Below are 20,172 nucleotides of genomic sequence, written 5' to 3' on the forward strand. Positions count from 1 at the left end.
AATAAAACATGCATTTTTCTTTATACTACACAAACTGCTTTCACTTATGTAATCTTTTCCAATGACTTGTTTAAACCTCTCAAAAATAGTGCTAGGTAGGGATTGTTATGCCCACTTACAAATTACGCAGTTGAGGCCCAAATTAAATAATATAGTCAACAAAATTAGACATTACCAAAATGTCAGTGGGAGTCTAGGTCTACCTGACTTTCAACAGCATGCTGTTCACATCACCCCTGTCCCTCTGCTGTGGTTTATCCCTTTAGACACAGTTTGAATGATGATGACACTATCTACTCCCCGCCTCCCTGATGGGTAGGACAAGAGAAGCAGAAGTGTGTAGGAATGAATCAGGGAGCCCAGCTGCCTGGAAATGATTTCCCCAGTCCCCTCAATTTTTGTGACTTTGAATTTGGTCAGGTGGCTTAAGTATTTCCCATCTGAGTTTCATATGTTTTCAAGTAATGATTGCACCAACCTCACAAAATTGTTGTGAGTATTAAACAGGATAATGCATATAGAGATCATGACTTGGTAAGCAGAATTGACCATTTTATATTGAAGTTCTCTAAATCATTACCACAAAGAAATAACATCAATTTTCTAAAAACCTATTAATACGTATGAGACTCTGTAGAATAAATCCTCTGACATTTTGCTTACAGTTTCTCAAGATTAGTAAAGTTATTTCTATCCTAAACAAAAATACAATTTTGGTGAATTCTATATTGGCTATAATAAAACCCATTCCTAACACATATGTTAATGTTATTTCTCCTCATCTTTTAAAAATCTCTTTCATCGTGCCAATTTTTTAACATTTATTTTATTGCGGTAAAATACACATAACATAAACTTTAGCATTTTAACCATTTTTAACTAAATATTTCAGTTTTAAGTACAGTTATATTGTTATACAACTACCACCATCCATCCATTTCCATAACTCTTTTCATCTTGCAAAATGGAAACTCTATACCCATTAAATAATAACTCCCCTTTCTCCTCTCCCATAGCCCCTGGCAGCCACTCTTCTATTTTCTATGTCTATGAATTTGACTATTGTATGCACTTTGTATAACATAGTATTAGTCTTTTTGTTACTGCCCCATTTCACTTCGTAAAATGTTTGCAAGTTCATCCATGTTGCAGCATATGTCAGAATTTCCTTCACTTTAAGGCTGAAGAGTATCTCACTGTATATATATGTTATATTGTGGTAAAATATTGTATATACCACATTTTATTTACACATTCCTCTGTTGATGGACACTTGGGTTGTTTTTTACCTTTTACCTGCTTAGCTGCTGTAAATAATGCTGGTATGAACATGAATGTATAAATATCTCTTCAAGATTCTATTTTCATTTTTGGTGGTATATACCCAGAAATAGAATTACTGGATCATGGACTAATTCAATTTTTAATCTTTTAGGGAACCACCATACTATTTACACAGCAGCAATACCATTTTACATTCCCACCGGCAGTGCAGAAAATTCCAATTCCTCTACATCTTGGCCAACCCCTATTATTTTGTGTTTTTTTTTATAGTAGCCATCCTAATGAGTGTGAGGTAATATCTCACTGTGGTTTTGATTTGTATTTCCCTAATGTTTAATCATGTTTACCATCTTTTCATGTGTTTATTAACCATTTGTTTATCTTCTTTGGAAAAATGTCTACTCAAGTCCTTTGCTCATTTTTGAATATGGTTTCTTTGTTGTTGTTTAGTTTTAGTATTTCTCTATATATTCTGTATATCAATCCCTTATTAGATAGAGGATTTGAAAATATTTTCTCGCATTCTGTGGGTTGCCTTTTCACTTTGTGAACAGTGTCTTGTGATGCACAAATGTTTTTAATTTTTAGGAAGTCCAGTTTGTCTGTTTCCGTATTTTGTTGCCTGTGCTTTTGGTGTCAAATTGCACCAAATTTTTCAAGTATCATGTTTCATTGCTGAATACACTTTTTAAAATTTCGTTTAATTTTTTTATTTTTTTAAATTTCAGAATATTACAGGGATACAAATGTTTTTGTTACATGGATTGCTTTTGTATGGCTTGAGTCAAAGTTATCAATGTGCTTGTCACCCAGATAGTGTACTGTACCCTTTAGGTATGATTTCACTGATTCCCTCCTCTAACCTCCCACCTGCATGGTACACTGAGTTTTACTTCCATCTGCGCACATGAGTGCTAATCAGTTAGCTCCAATTTAATAGTGAGTACATGTGGTGTTTGTTTTTCCATTCTTGCAATACTTCACTTAGGAGAATGGTCTCCAGTTCCATCAAGATTGTTGCAAATCTGGAGGCAAAACTTTACCAGACTTTAAGCTATACTACAAGGCTATAGTAACCAAAACAGCATGGTACTGGCTTAAAAAAAGAGACATAGACCAATGGAACAGAACAGAGAACACAGATATAAAATCAACCACATATTGCCATTAGATCTTTGACAAAGTAGACAGCAATATACACTGGGGAAAAGAATCCTTATTCAATAAATGGTGCTGGGAAAATTGGATAACCACATGTGGAAGATTGAAACAGGATCCATATCTCTCACCATTCACTAAAATTAATTCAAGGTGGATAATAGACTTAAATCTAAGACATGAAACCATAAGAATTCTAGAAGAAAATATTGGAAAAACTCTTCTAGATATTGGCCTAGGCAAAGAATTTATGAAGAAGACCCCCAAAGGCAATCACAGCAACAACAAAAATAAATGAATGTGATTTGATTAAATTAAAAACCTTCTACACAGCCAAGGAAACAATTAACAGAGCAAATAGACAACCTACAGAATGGGAGAAAATGTTTGCATGCTATACATCCAATAAAGGGATAATAACCACAGTCTACAAATAACACAACCAAATCATCAAGAAAAAAATCAAAAACTCCATTAAAAAGTGGGCAAAACACGAACACAAACTTTCCAAAAGAAAATAGACTAATGGACATTAAACATATTAAAAAATGCTCAATGTCACTAATTATCAGGGAAATCCAAATCAAAACCAAACTCAGATATCATCTAAGCCCAGTGAGAATGGCATTTATCAAAAATTCCCAAAACAATAGGTACTGGTATGGATTCAGATAGAAAGGAATACTTATATACTGCTGGTGGGACTGTAAACTAATGCAATCTCTCTGAAAAATAGTATGGAGATCCCTCAAAGAACTAAAAGTCAACCTATCATTTGATCCAGCAAACCCACAACTGAGTATTTACCCAAAGGAAAAAAAGTCATTTTATCAAAAAGATACTTGCACTAGAATGTTGATTGCAGCAAAATTCACAATCACAAAGATTTGGAATCAACCCAAGTGCCCATCAGATCATGAGTGGATTAATAAAATGTGGTATGTGCATACCATGGAGTACTATTCAGCCATGAGTACACTTTTATTTCCTCAGAAAGGTTGACTAATTCTAATCCTAAAGGACTGTTTTTCATTTGTTTCATTTGTACTCCATTCATACAGTGAGCTTTATCCTTGTTAAAGTAGCTTGGCTTTGTTTCCTGTGGACCCAAAGAGGGCAGTTAACATTTTGGTTAGGATCCTGGCTCTGGCAGAGTTTCATTCACTGTACCTAAATACCACCTGCACCACCTAAGAGCTCTGTGACTTTGGACAAACCAGTTAACCCTCTGAACTTCCATTTCTTCATATGTAAGTAGACTCATGAAAGTACCTAATTTACACAGTTGTTGTGAGGATTAAATTAATTCAGTTAAATTCTGAGCAGAGTAGCTGGCTTCTTGTGTTTGGAAGACTGAAGTTTTGTGCACAATATTCTTTCCCTACTCAGTGTTAGTTAGGAGGTTATGTTCAAAATGAATCCTAAGAATAAAGTTCTAGTTTAGCTAAATCAATGATTTAATACTGATCTGTCATCATGTGCTGATGTCCATAGCTATTAAAGTTGAATGTGGGAGCCAAAAAAGTCCAAAGACTCTGCAATCAGTCTGGGAAATCACTTCTTGACTAGTTCTTGTACATTCATGAACACTTAGGAAAGTCGTTATGGTAGTCACCACACAAATTTAGTAGCCATGGACAGTAAATAAAGAAAAGGTTAAGAATGCAGTGTTTCCTAGTTCAGTAATCATATCATACGAGCACAAGACATTTTAATAGTATTACAGGCTACTACATGCTACTCACTGTTGTAAGTATACAAAATATCAGTGCACAAAGCAGCTTAAGTCCCTGTTCTCACAGAGTTTATCTTCCGGGCATGGTGGTAGAGAAAGATGACAGACAAACACACACATGCATGCCCACACACTTAGTCTCTATAAAGAGACCACTAAAGCAGGAATTAGGGGAAGTAAGAGATTTGGAAGTGTGTCCTTTTAGGCAGATGGTCAGGGAAGGCCTCTTTGACTTCTGAGAAGAGGCTTGAGGCATTTAGGACTGACACATACAGAAACTTGGAGGGTGAGTATTCCAAATAGAAGCAGTAAGTGCAAAAGCCCTGCAGAGATAGGATACTTCTTGTGTTCAAGCAATAGTAAAGTTCCCAGAAGCTAGAGTGAAGTGAGAAAGGGAAAAAATGGAAGGAATTCCAAATAAAATTTAATTAGATATATTGCTTATTAGTGCCTGTCTTCATCACTGGAATTTAAGCTCTGTGAGGGCAGGGGCCATGTTGATCTTTTTGTACTCAGGGACTAACAAATGGTTGACACAGACTACTAAATCAATACTTTATTTGATGGCCAGATGGAAGGAAGCAAGAAGAAATAAACAAATAAGGATGACAGGGTGGCCGAGGGCCTGACAGTCTGGCTGGTCAGGGCTTCAGGAACTTCAGAACAAAACATTCCAGGGGATTTATGTGTATAGTACACAAATTGGTACAGCCATGGAAACATTAGGCAATGCAATAATACTTACCTTCACCGGTTTAAATCACTTCCCAGAAAAATCCAGCAGTATACACCCAAGATGACATAAAACACACTATAGTAGATGGAAATGATGACCCAAATTTCTTCAATCCTCCCTGGACCCATGCCCTTTGTCATGTAACTTTTCAGTGCCTTCTCCCTGAGCACAGGATGTCTTGGAAGACCTCTTGACCTGAAGCCTGTCTATGTGATTTGCTTAAGACTAGATAATGAGGTGGAAGTGACTCTATGGCAGTTCCAAACTTAGGCTTCAAGAAGACATGCCTGCTTCTGTTTGCTCTCCTACATTTCTACCATCACCATGAGAATACCCCTGGGCTAGCCTGTTGGAGGATGAGAGATACATGGAGCAGAATTGTCACTCCAGTCATCCCATCAGGGACCAGCCAAGAGCAGCAGAACAAGATCACCTTTTTAATCCAGGATGAATGCATACACAAATGCAATAAATACTTTTTGCTGTAATTACTGAGCTTATGTAATTTTTCATTATATGTAAAAAGCTACCTGATAAACAGATCCTTTCAAATGCCCCCTAAAATGTTCTTCAAGCTTTTCTTTATGACAAAACAGAAAAAATAAAATTGTATAGCAGGAAGACCCCCCAGTCTGCAGGAAATTTTATGACTAGTTTTTTTCCTCCTACAGACACAGATGCCTTATTAGCTAACCCTAATGGCCATGTTTCTGGCTCCCTTGCTATTTAAAATATATTTGATTTTCTTCTAAACTGGCTCATGCATGATAAGTTACTACTTCCTTTATGTTTTAAGGAAACTAAACTCATCTCTACCTATTATACCATACAAACATAGTTGAATAGAACACAACAGGCATAAAAACCAGAATACCAAGTAATTTTCCAACACAGCCTGAAACTTCCTATAATCAAACTCCTTAAAACATATACAACACTTCAGCATAACCCTTTAGATTTTCAGGTGTTTTCCACTGGCTATCTAGATGTTTAGCTGAGCTCTTCACTAATAAAAAATGATAATCAATGCTTTTACATTTTTAAAAATTTACTCTCTTCAAAATCATTTGAAGAGTGGATCAAGAGTATAACAGAGTGTCATACTCTCTGTTTTACACTCTCTGTTGCCTATAAGCAACAGAAACACTGCATTACTAATTTCACCAAAAATGAAGTCTTTTGGAAGAATAACTGGATGCCTTAATTCATAGCAAAGTGAGAAATAGACTACATTTGGTCAGAACACCACTGTTGCTGGACACCAGGTACCATTGCTGCTGTTACCACAGCCCCTGGACCTTGAGTATCCCTGTTGTGCCTGGAATGAATTCACTGACTTCTTCTTACCACTCACTAAACAGTCAAATTCTGATGCAGGAACATACCATTGGCCAAACACAGGTCACATGCTTGCTCCTAACTTCTAGTATGGTGATTAATTGTCCTAGTTTTAGTAGGATTGTCCCTATTTTAGCACTAAAAATCCTACAACTCAGAAAACCCCTTATTCCAAATCAAACCTGAACAGTGGTCACTAAGACGGCTGAGAAAATGAATATTTGGTTCTTTTGCTTTTGAGAGCAGTATTTAAGTCTTTTTTATGTCACTGAGTCTGATAAATCAAAGATTTCCCCAAATATGAAAAGAGTATTCTTAAAAATGACAAATATATTCAACACAGACAATATTCCATTTAACCTTCAGGAAAAATAAACATGAGATTTCTCAGGCAGGTATTATCATAACTATCTGATGCATAAGGCACTAGGAACTAGGTATCATTTATTAACTCATTCAACAGATATTTTTTTAATGTTCCAGGTGTGCTGTCAGTAATTTAGGATGCTTGTGAAAAAGACAGAAACTGGGATTGCATATTACAGTTGAGTACTTTAGGTAAATCAATTTATCATATCAGATAGTAACATTTGCTACAAAGAAAAGTGGAATAAGGACTGTACAATTAGAAGAAGAAATAAAAAGGTATCTATTTTTAAAATGGCAGTTAGGAAAGTGCCATTTGAAGATGTGACATCATTGCTGAGAATATTAAACACTGTCAATTGGAAGAGACTCCCCAAGCAGAGGATAACTGGAAATTTTCGCCTGGTCTCTCCTACTATGTTATGTACCTTTTAACTTTGCTGATTTTAATCTACATCCTTCCACTGTAATAAACTATAACCATGAGTAGAACATCTTTTCTGAGTTCTGTGAGTCCTTCCAGCAAATCATTGAAACCGAATATGGTCTTAGGACTCCCTGACACAACTATGCTATGAGAAAGAAAATATTAAAGAGAGTTCTTCAAGCAAGTGGAATATGATACCAGAAGAAAACTTAGATCCAAGTAAAGAAATAAATAAGTCATGCACGAGAGTACTCACTGCATGTTTCCATGTATTTCAAGTTTGCAAACAGGTAGCACTAAATTTTGGTGATAGAGGTAAGAATTGAGATTACATCTGGGGAGGGTATGGCTGCGAGGAATTCTGGTCATTTTCTATCTATTGGTGTGAATGCTAGTTAGATGTATGTGTTCACTTTATAAAATTGTATTAAGCTGTAGTGTAATATTTGTGCACATTATGATAGATGATAGATTGATAATCATTTCAATAAAAATGTATAAAATATATTACAGGTGCAAAATTGGGCGGTGTTACCTATGAAGAAAAATCCACCTAAGAGAGTAAGATTATTATGCAGATAATAAGAGATTCCAATTCCTAGATAATGTAGCATCATAGCAAGATCATAAGTTTATAAATCAAAAGGAACTTGATCTGTTTCATACTGGCTAGCTAGCTAGGTGTTCTTAGGTAACTCCTTAATTTCTCTCAGTTTCTTCATCTGTAAAATGGGGAAAATAATATTTACCTTTTATTATTATCAAAAATCAGTGAAATCATATTTAAAGAGGAACTACACAAAGACTAGTAAAAGTTTATGACTCACACAAGCAATCCTTATTAACCTTATTGTTAGGACGGTGTGGAGTAACAGGAAAAGAAAGAGGATAAAGATACTGAGGACATTTCAGTTTATCTAAAAATGCGATCAGGTGACCTCTGGATTACGGGAGAAGCTATTATCTATACCCACACCTTTAGAAATGCCTTTTCAGTTTTTTATTAATTTGTGTCCAAATTGAAAACACGGAATAATTATATAGCTAATAAATGCAGTCCAGTATGAATGGACCTCAGCAAAGCTGAGAAAAAATAATGTTCAAGAAACTGGAACTGTATCTAGGGATTTTGGCATTTTAAAAAATCATCTTATCCCAACATGTTGCAAGCCAACATGGTCATTGTCAACCTCATGAGACAATCATTACCTTTCTCCCACGACACAAAGGAAGGTGCTGCTGAATCAGAAGCTCCAGGGAAATAAACACAGTTACTTCCAGAACATGGCAATTCCAGGCCTTGGGAAATCAATATTAGTGGTGAAATTATACGCCTGTAGATTCATGTCATCCTCTGAACTTTTGAAAATGGGGTTTCTTCATTGGCAAAATGTGGACTAGAATGCCTGCTTTGCAAGGACAATTCACATTTCAAACTTCCTGTCTCATGGTTTCCATATGTATTTTTCACACTCTGTGCTATGAATCCTAATTTGGAATTAATAAAATATGATGAGAACTCTAATGGAATCCTATAGGAAATGATAGTAAAGATCATAGGCTAAATATTAAGAAAAAAGTTTAATTTGGAAAGTATTACGGTGCAGCAAGTTCTGATATCTATGCCAGGATGATCTTGGAAAATTACTACGACCTGCAGTGAGTTAATGAGCTTCCATTTCTGGCATTTTAGTCATTTAATTTCTCAGTTGCAAGATACTTCAGAAATCATTCTTCTCACAATCCATTCCCCTTGACAAATGAGAAACCACATTCAGAAAGGGAAAGCCACTTGCCTGTAGTCACATAGTTTGTCAGTCCCAAACATGGGACTAAAGCTAGGTTTTCTGCCTCCAGGCCAAATGCATTCACAAGTCAGAAAACCCAGACTCAAATCTTGTTCTGCCAGCAGACACAACCTTGGTATAGTTATTTAATATTTTTAAACCTCAGTTTTTTGTTAGAAAATAGCTAGAATGAGAGGACCTCTCATTAAAAAATATACATTTCAAATGTGATAAGGAATATAAATAAAGAACATAAGATATTGCCTGAAATCTTGTCAGAGCTCGATAAATGTTACCCATCAGGATAGCCAATACCAACTTCATATTCAAGAACTGAAATCTTAACAATGATGATGCCACTGACCACTGCGAATGAGCCAGGAACAAAGATAGCCATGTGCTTTTCTTATTATGAATAATGAATCAGAAAAGCTCATTTCAAAATAAGTTATTAATTTTATTCTTCCAGTAGATATTGCTTACACCATGTTTCTAAACCTGCTTTCTGTTGTAAATGTGAGTTCACACACGGGTCAGAGGAATTAGAGGTGTCCAGAGAGTTCTCAGAATCTGTGCCTGTGCTCTAATACCAGAGAGTCTGCTAAATCATTTAACAGACTTTCTAAATAAGCTATTTCTGCCATGTAGAAAATGTAGTGAAGTTTGTGCATTTATGTGTGTGTGTTTATTTTTAGATGCTGTAACAGCAGAATCTATAGATCTTTTGCTTAGATTACATTTTTTTTTTTTTTTTTTTGAGACAGAGTCTCACTTTGTTGCCCAGGCTAGAATGAGTGCCGTGGCGTCAGCCTAGCTCACAGCAACCTCAAACTCCTGGGCTTAAGCGATCCTACCGCCTCAGCCTCCCGGGTAGCTGGGACTACAGGCATGTGCCACCATGCCCGGCTAATTTTTTCTATACATATTTTAGTTGTCCATATAATTTCTTTCGATTTTTTTTAGTAGAGACGGGGTCTCGCTCTTGCTCAGGCTGGTCTCGAACTCCTGACCTCGAGCGATCCACCCGCCTCGGCCTCCCAGAGTGCTAGGATTACAGGCGTGAGCCACCGCGCCTGGCCTAGATTACATCTTAATAAGGGGATAGGGAGAAAAAAAGAAAATTATTTTAGTGTCTATCAGACTTGGGTTCAATCCTACCTCTTCCTGAAATTAGCTGCCCATACAAATCACTTGATGTCTTTGAATTTCATTTTTCTCACATATAAAATGCAGATAATGCTGACCTCACCCATTGTGAAGAGTAGTAGAGAAGACCTACAAACTGTCTCTTAATTCTCTTTTTTCTCATTGTTTGGAAAAGGACAGGAAAAACAAATCTAAAAAGGCTAACAGTACATAACTGTATTTTCTTAATCTAAGTTAATCTAAGGAGGTTTATTTTACTAAGAAAAATAATCCTGACACATTTCATGAAAACAACTTTTAAAAATTGCTAACATAATGTGTAGAGTTTAAATTAAAAAAAAGAAATTTTGCAGTACCTGCAAAGATTGCTCTTCCACATGGTACGCCGTTTTCTCCCTTTAGCATGAGATACCAGTGTTTTTAATTGTTACTTGGATTTTGTGTAAACGTGAACTTTGATATGGAAGGCAGATGGAGAGGAGAGAAACAAATGGGGCAACATCAAAGACCAATTTGAAGATACAGCCTGGTTCTTCAAATTAAATAATACATATGCACCACATTCATTATTTTTCAAAATGTGTATTGAAACTGGTGCCACGTATTGAGCCAAATGCAAGAAATACAGATGTTAGTAACACAGTCCAAATCCCCAGGGAACTCATAGTCACATGGGATACAGAGGTAATCAAAAAGACAATTACACTGCAACATGCTAAGTGCCATAGAAACAGAATGTGAGATTAAGGAGTTATCCCTGGCGAAGATACACCCTGACTGGTTCCTAACCACATGAAGGAAATAGAGACAGAGGATAGAGAATATAGATGAAAATATGGAAAAACATGACATTCTGGCAAATAACAAGTAGATTGATGTGGCTGCAGAACTAAGATAAGGAGGGAAATTTGGAAATAGAAGAGGCTAATCAAGTCAATAGGGACAAATTACAACAGTTCTTTTATATAAAGTAGTTTAAACTTACTTTTTCCTGAAGCTGATATGGAAGCATCTAAATATATATTGCATTGATATATATTTAAAGATATATTTAAATTACATATATTATATTAAAATATACTTCTATATATGTTTAAATTATATATACATATATTTAGAAGAGGAGATCAGCTTTACTTTTTGGTACAGAAGAGCTCAAAGTCAATGGTCTTTGCACCTGTCCACCTAAGTCCAAGAACAAATGCTGAAATGAAAATGAGGGGTGAATATAAGAAGTTAAGAAGGTAAAATATCTATAACAAGTGCTTAATGAGACAAGGGAAATGAAACAAAGACCTGATCACAAGAATTATTCAGCTCACCTCTTCCTCTGATTAATTCAACACACTTTTATGTCATGCCACAGAACACAAATTGTATTATGTTATTTTGTAATATATAGCTTTTGCTAGACAATTAAGCTATTGTTTTTGCTATTCTGTAAGCATATCAAACACTTGTCCACCTCAGGCACACTGCATTTGCTAGTGGAATGGTTTTCCCCCAAATCATTGCCAAAATAACCCAATAATGTAATTCATATTTCCATCATTACAACATCAGATGGAAATTTCTGGATTATTTTATCTAAAATAAATTCTCTTACTCTGTCACTCTCTTTCCCTATAATCTCTTTTATTTTTCTACAACTTTATTAATACCTGGAATTAAATCGCATAATAATTTGTTCGCTTGCTTAGTGACGTCTTCCTACCAGAGTGTGAGCTCTTTAGAGTGAGCTTTTCCTCCTTTGCAATGATATTCCCAGAACTGAGAACAAAACCTATCACAAGTAGTAGGCACTCAACACATTATTAATAAATGTGTGAAGTATTCACATGTTTTGTGCCCTTATAATTAGTACCAAACTCCTTAACATTCTATAATTATTGAATCAGAGTTGTCTCTGGAGTAAACATAGATAACCTGCCTTATTTTCAAGATAAGAACATTATATCCCAGAAGGGTGTTATTGTTTCTTCAAAGTCCAAAAGCTGGTAAACAGTAAAATTCATGATTTCTGATTCCTACTATAGTTTTCTCCCTTTTTGGTCATATTCTCTCCCCACTGTGCTTAGGAACCACACTTTCTATTTTGTCTATTTTTTCTCCTCCCCAGTATATATAACAATACTAGGTATACTAAAATGTTTACTTCTTACTGAACAAACAATTGAATATATTCAACATCTCTCACTTTTAATAAGGAAGCTAACTCACCAATTTCAATTCCATCTGAAATTCTGACCTTTTTTTCTCCTAATGATAGTATCTGCAATTTCAATTATAAGAACAGTATTGCCTTTTCTTAAACACAAAGAATCCCAGAATCACCTCTACTAGCTTGCTGTGGCTTTGGAGTAGGGTTGGAAAGTATTGCTGTTATAAAAATCAGGTTGTATTAATAGTTCTTTATAAGTAGAAAGAACTTCAGAATCGAATGAATTCACATTGTTCATGAATAAAACCAGTAAAACATAATTTATCTATGAAGTGCCAATGTTCTGAACTGATACTAGAATAAAAAGACTTTGATAGATATTATTTTACATCTCAACAAAGAGTTGCATTTAACCTCCTAGCTTTCAAATGGTCACAGCCATTTTTCATGCCAGAGTTACCGCTTTCAATTTTAGCTTAAAATATTGCCCCAAAGTTTAATGTATTGCCCCCCAAAACACACAGAAAAGATATTGTGATTATCATATCCATGTCAGACAGTAATATATAAAGATATCTCAGCCACGTTTCAAAGACCGGTAGAAATAACACTATTTTACATTTATACAGTATCAACCCTCCTATCAACACCTCCTAAATTTGACTTATAACCTCTATGTTTCTAGGCCTACTGGTTGATAATATTCTTTTAATAAATTGTATTTTGAAAAAAATAACAAATAACATAAGTCCAAACTGAGGACCCTCAACCTAGGTTCTTCAAAATACCTCATGACAGTTTGATTATTCAGAAACTATTCATTCCCCTGCTCCCACCATGAATGGAGTGTACTTCTCTTGCCCACTGATGAAGAACTGGGCCACATGTCTTGCTTCAACCAATGAAATGGTAGTGGACAGAAAGCATGCAAAGACTAGAAACATGCTTGCATGGTCGGGCTTTCTTTCTGACATTCCAGAAGAAAATGTCAAGACTGTGAAAAGAGCTTCCCATAGGTTGCTTCTGCTACTCTAGCCTGGCCTCAAGAATGGAACAGGTAGAACAGACCTGAATTCTACCCCCAACCCAAAGTAGAATTTCTCCAGATGACCAGCAGACCATGAATGATGAAAATAAAATAATTGTTTTGTAAGCCGAGATATTTCGGTTGTTTTTAAACAGTAAAATTAATTAATATAGATCACATCTTCTGTCTCCTGCTGACATTCAAAACCATTCAAATAATGCTTATCATGTGTCCATGATTGGGTGAAAAGAATCCAAAAATGAAATAATCAAATAGTCATTTAGTTTCTGCCTTGATCACTGAGAAACACTGTAAACTTAGGCAAGCCACTTTACTTTGCATACTTTAGTTCCTTACCTATAAAATGAGGTTAATAATATTTTCCCCTACTAGTTATGGTGAGTATTAAATGAGATAAATTGAACAAATCAACTAGCATAAGTCTTGCTCAAAATGGTGCTATACAAAAGGAAAGTTTATTTGTGCCCAAATCTTGGCTCTCATACCAACTGGCTGGGGGTACTGGACTTTGAAATGTATAATTTTTTCACAGTCCACATGGCATTCCCTCATTCTATCCCTTCCTCATTAAACAGTTCTATATATTTTTGAGAACATATTCCATATAGTTTATGTGAAGGTGGTTCCTCCCCAGCATCAGACTTCAGAGGTGGGTGTATAAATAAGGCCTATCAAATCAAAGCACTACACCACTTGTGCCACAGTGATGGGCTCATAGACGGGCACATGGCCAAAGCCTGGCCAATTAGTGTCCTTCCTAAGACATTTCTGAAGGTACAGAGATTGAGGTGTTCTTCATTTTCTCATAATTGCATGCTGAAAGTGCAATGTAATCTTAGAGCTAAACTGAACATCATTGACAATATATTAAATATTACAGGAGTCTACTTTAAAATGAATCCAACACAGAAGAAATCAGGCCAAGATATGGATGAAAAATAAATTACTATTACATTATTCAAGCCTCTGAACTCATCTTGGACTGCAGACAGGCCTGCTAATAGACACTTCAGTAATGTGAGGCAATGCTCTCCAACTTGCTTAGGCCAATTTGAGATAGGTATCATCACTTGCAAACCAGAAAGTGTGACCTTGGAAAATTTAGTTTATTTCTTTGAATCAAGGTTTCCTAATATGTGAAATAAAAACAAAACTAGTATTGCTTCACAATATTGAGATGTGTTGCCATTGTAGAAATTAAATGAGATATATCTCATTTATAATATGTAGCCAATAAAAATTATCCATTTTCATCATCATCATCCTTATAGTCATCATCAGCATATCCTCCTATCTTACACCTGCTTTGAAAAATGTCACAGACCGACAAGTCAATAAGGACACATTTCTTCATTCCTCTCTCTATTGGTTGAGGACAGATGGGAGGGTCTATATCAATGTTCTAAGGATGGAAAAAGGATAATGGAGATAGTGGAGAGAGGAACAAAGAGGGATACAGTCACAGATCCAGGAAATAAGAAGTCAGAGGCATGGTAAAAAAAAAAAAAAAAAAAAAAAAAAAATGGAATACAGCCCTTGGAGGCTGAGCAACGTCAAGATGGGCTAGACCAGGTGACAGCATGGGAAGCATCAGAAAGTAAAACAACAAATAATTCCTGAGATAATGAACTCAACCCACAGTGCCACAGTGACTTAGCAACAATAAGAACCTATTTATAAGAGAAGGGTAAAAACAAATGCAAAGAAAAAAGGTACAAAGAAAGCCTGCTTATGTCTGGTTCCTGTTCTCATGCTCTCAGTCTGTGAGAGATACAAAAAGCCACCTCCTGAAAGCAGCAGGCTTGGAGACCTGCAAAGCCCTCTGCTCTAAAGATCTCTGTCATCCCTGAATGACAGAAGCTGAGGTTCCTTCAGCCACTGAGAGGTAGCAATAATCACTTGTCATCCCTTGCGTTAGAGGAAATTGGTAGCCCCTTGAGTAATCTTTCCTCTAGACCATTTTGTAAGAGAAAGCCAAAGCCCAAACTTTGTCTTTCCAGAAGACCCATGGACCTCTTGGCAGACAAGGCCCTTCTGTGCACACTGCTCCGTTGGGGGGCTCCCATTTTCTGGTATACCAGAATCTCTCACCTCCCTGCCTTTGAGGACAACAGTCCACCCCAGCATATTCCCTTCAGGAGAACCTTGTCCTCAGACAAACACTCCTTTCTAACCACATCCATCCTTCCTCAGCCACACTATGCCTGAAAATCAAGACCAACAGAGTCAGACACCTTCAACTCACCTTCCCTCCCCAAGCATATACCTTTTCACTTTTGCTCCATTTTTCCTCCTGCCTTCCAATCTCAGAGGAAATGTTCCAGATACTTCTGTTCATTTCCAAGGAAAATTCTTTTCCCATAACTCTGGTATCAACTCCTCTCATCTCTCCAATGTTTATTCTCATTTTCTTATTTTCTTTTCCATCTTTGCCTTGGCTATTTCTCTTCAGCTTCCAAACAGATTAACAAATCCCGTAACACAAAATCATAATAAAAAAAGGGAGGAGAAAAAGCCAAAACAAACACCACCAACAACAGAAAACTTATTTGGCCTGTTTTTCTGCTTGGCTCCCGTTTCTTCTTTATTCTCTGATTACAGTTTATTCCTGTCCCTTACAGCTCTTAAAACCCACCCACTGCTCAATTTTTTGAAAACTGAATTATATTACCTAATTAAAACTGTATAACGCAAGACATTAATAATAGGGAAAACTGGGGAGAAGATATAATGGAATTATCTGTACTTTCTGCTCAATTTTTCTGTAAACCTAAAATATCTAGAGAACCCCACATAACTCTTAAAATTTTTAAAAAGATAATGCCATCACGCATAACATTGTATGCTATTGATAAAGATAAGTTAATGTTAAAATCGGCTGAGATTCTGAGGCATGGGAAAAACACTATGCTTGAAAGTCACCAGTGATCTTCTAAACACCCACTCTAATGAGTGCTTATTCATCTTCTTCCTTTATTTCTGGACTTTTGGACTCTACTAACCTATTTCCCAACTGCCTAGAATATAGCTGCTGGATTTCTGATGGCTCTTTTTCAATCTCATCTTTACAACAAAACTAATAGTAAAATATTCATGTAGCAGCTGAGAAAATAGTGGTTCAAGTAAATCATAGGATGAATAAGTTGCAGTAAATGAGTGAATAAGCATAAAAACTAAAGTCTTTTTTCCCAATTGATTACTTTTTCCTCTACCATATGGCCTGATGCCCTATATCTAGTAAAGGGCCTGCCACTTTCCAACTCACCCAATGGCAAAACCTCAAGCACCTTAATTCACATATGGATTCAAAGTTCCCTTCCTATAACCATGGATCCCAGAAGGTTAGAGCTCACTGCTACTCTAGACTAACTCCTTTCTTTTCCCAGATGTGGAAGCCAAAACTTGAGAGAAAAGAAGTGATGGAAAGGAGTGACTGTCTGTAATGTTACAGTTTGTAACTACAGGTTTTGGAACTAGAACTCTAGTCTCTTAATCTGTGCTAACCTCATCAGACTGTGACTCAGAGGGAGACGAAAATATTGAGTATATTGTGGGTGGCAACCTCCTGGAGAAGGTGAATCAGTGTTCAGTGAACTCATTGTCCTAGAAACTCTGTTTGTTTCTAGTCACTTGGCTCCCATCAGTTTCAAGTAATGGGCCTCTTGGTACTTCCTGCTTCCCAAGTTGATAATGACCTAGTTTTTCCAGGGCTCAGCTACATTTCCTACATTTAGATATATCAACCTTAGGTCAATTTGTGGATATTAGCATCACCACCCACTTTTTCCAAATAATCACCAGGAATGTCCTTCATTACATACGTGTCATGATCCCACAATACATGGAGTCTGTTGGCTGAAGTCATCAGTGTGGCTTAAGCCTGGACAAAGCCAATTCCTGATGAAAAATGGGATGATGTAGAGAAGTCACAAGAGGCATCCCTTGAACAGTAAGAATATCAACAGAGACAATTCAGTTAATTTTCTACTTATTTTTAAATGGCTACATACTCTGTACTCTAGTTTCCATAACAAACTATGACTCGAATATTTATTCATGTACTTTCAAAGGTTGGAGGGCCCTTATAAATTTTATGAAATGCTTTCATTGTATAAATGATAAAATAGGACTTCTTATTTAAAACAAGCATTTCTTAAGGCCAAACCACTGCATAGGGGGAAGCAATAGGAACCCTAGATTATAATGGTCAATCCTGGCTTGCTTTTCTTCCATGAAATTATGTGTTTATAAACCTAAATAGCTAAGTTTAGCTATAGCTAAGAACAGCTACACACAGAAACCCACATATATACATATGCCTATAAGCACAGGGCATTTTTAAATTACTTAGAACTTTTTCTGGGGTGATTTTTGTTTTCTTTGTTTTGCCTACCCACATAGCTAAATCATTCAGTCCCTGTAGTGTCATTCCTCTCTCATTCCTGTAGGTTTCAACATTCTCAATTTAGTATCATCTGAGACCATAATTAAAGTGCTATTTATTCTTTTTTTTATATAATATGAACTGATAAAAGTGGAAAAATTGAAAACTCCTAAATACAGTTGGTTTTCTCTTCAAATTTCTTCTTCAAGTACTGCAAAGAGTATAGTTATAGTGTCCTGAATAGCTCTGATATTCTTTTGAAAAAGACGATCATATAAATCCAAAGCAAGGCAGTGTCCTATAAAACAGAAACTTTATTTTGGCAGAGATGAAAGAAGAAATGTGGAAGACGCAGTGCTAGAAGCATGCAGAGGAAGACATAGTCAAATTTACACATGAAGTCCAGGGCATGTGTGGAAATGAAAGAAGAGAGACATCAACCCCACCTCCCTTTGAATTCAATTTCGTGAAACCCATGGGAGGTAGGAGAGGGAGGGTGGGGGAATGGACTTGGTCAAAATCCTAATGTTGGGGAAGAAATAATATTCTTAAAATAAAAATCATATCAAGGTTAAAAAAGAGAAGAGCCGTGGCTTAGTTTCTGTGTTGAGTTTGTGCTTTTACTCCAAGTTGACCATTTAGATATTTTATATTTCCTTTCACCAAACTAATTTAGTGTTCAGCTGTGATCATTCTATTTTTTAAACCTCTTTACTACTTTTAAAAATTAAGAAGTTAGGTAGATACACTCTGGCTACATCTTCTCACAACTCCTCTTTTAATGAGATTAAAATATAATGGCCTTTGGGTAATATGGCAAGGCACTGATGGTCACTCCCATGATGACCAAGGATCTCACAGGAGATCAACCTAAATCAGGTCAGCCTTAGAGTAAAACATTACCCATTCTATTGAAATTTAAATGAGATGATATAGAGTAGTTATAGGGGTACACCCATGATGGGTGAAGATATCGGTAGAGACAAAGCTAAAACAACGCAATCACTCTAGGTTATATGGTCATTCCTAAGATTATTTTATATTTCAGGGAAGATGATGCTAATAAAGGAGGAATTCCTGGAAGTAGAAATCACCTATTACCTTTCAATAAGATTAAGACTATAGTGAATATAAGATTCCTGGATGACACTTGCCTAACATGTATGGAGGCCCACAGATACACGTGCATTCCTCTCTCAGCTCAAGTTTTACAAGGAGAATGATTTAAAGTAAGATTTCCACCCAGGCAGTTTAAGAAGGGAAATGCAGTGATGTTCGGATAATGGTGGTAGTCCTACGCCAGGCAAGGTTCTCAGTGGAATGCAATTCAGGATTGAATGTCCTCCAGGCAGTCAATGTTTTCTTCAAGGACAAGATTTTAAAGATTGCTATAAGGCAAGATTCTCACCTGGGAAACAAACATCAGCTCCTTTATTTTTTATCAATTTAAAATACAGATAAAAGAATGTCAATATGATCCTGAGGAAATAAGTACATTAGTCCTCACTTATGCATGCAGGATGTGTTCCAAGACCCCAGCAGATGCCTGAAACCATTGATAGTACCAAATCCTATGTATACTATGTGTTTTCCTATACATATATACTTATGATAAAGTTTAATTTATAAATTAGACACATTGATTCACAACAATAACTAATAACAAAATAGAACAATTGTAACAATATACAATTTGAATGTGCACATGCACTCTCTCTCTCTCTCTTAAAATATCTTATTGTACTGTACTCATCTATTTTTAGACTGTGGTTAACCACATGTAGCTGAAACTATCAGACAGTGAAATCAAGGATAAGGGGGGACTATTGAAAAAAAAAAATCATGGAAATGAAACACTTAAGATGTTCACTAATTTTAGAAAACACCATCTAAAAAGAAGACGACTTTTCTTGGGAATATGATATCATCTGTTTTACTACAGTATGGATGTGAAGATAGACATTTCATTCTTGAACTCACAATAGATATTTTAGATATTTCCATAATGTGTAAGCATATCCATGGAAACTAATTTAGGAAGCCAATTCCTCAATCCCATCCAGGAATGGCTATCGGCTACTCTATTCTCTTTAGTTTTATGTTAAGAGGTATAGGGGTGTCAGGTGGCTCATAAGCATACCTAAGATGGGTTGACCATTTGAGAAGTGATGATCTAAGTCATGAAGTCCTATCCCTAATCCCTTTAATTTAGATGGATATTCCAACAATAGGTAAGGACCTTAGAGGTAACCAATCTAAAACATAAGACCTATCAGGGAGTTTGTTTTGAACTACTCCTTTAATCAAGTTTTTAATAGCAAGCTTTGTTGATGGTTGGTGCTACTTGGCACTTCTGGGAAGCTCCAGGTTGTCCAAGGAAATCAAGAAAAGAAAGCAGAAGTGCCCTATCTTAAGTTCTAAATCATTTCACTCTTTATGAGTTAAAGTGGATGGATTTGAGCATATCACTATGATGCTGGGTATTATTTAATATTTATAATTATATCAGTGGTGAATTTTGATAGTAGGAACAATGACAAACAAATTGTCATTAATTGATTTCTCCATAATTTTAAAAAGTGTATCCTGGTTAATGGTTTTA

Source organism: Eulemur rufifrons, chromosome 6 (assembly GCF_041146395.1).
Source record: "Eulemur rufifrons isolate Redbay chromosome 6, OSU_ERuf_1, whole genome shotgun sequence".
Classification (NCBI taxonomy): domain Eukaryota; kingdom Metazoa; phylum Chordata; class Mammalia; order Primates; family Lemuridae; genus Eulemur; species Eulemur rufifrons.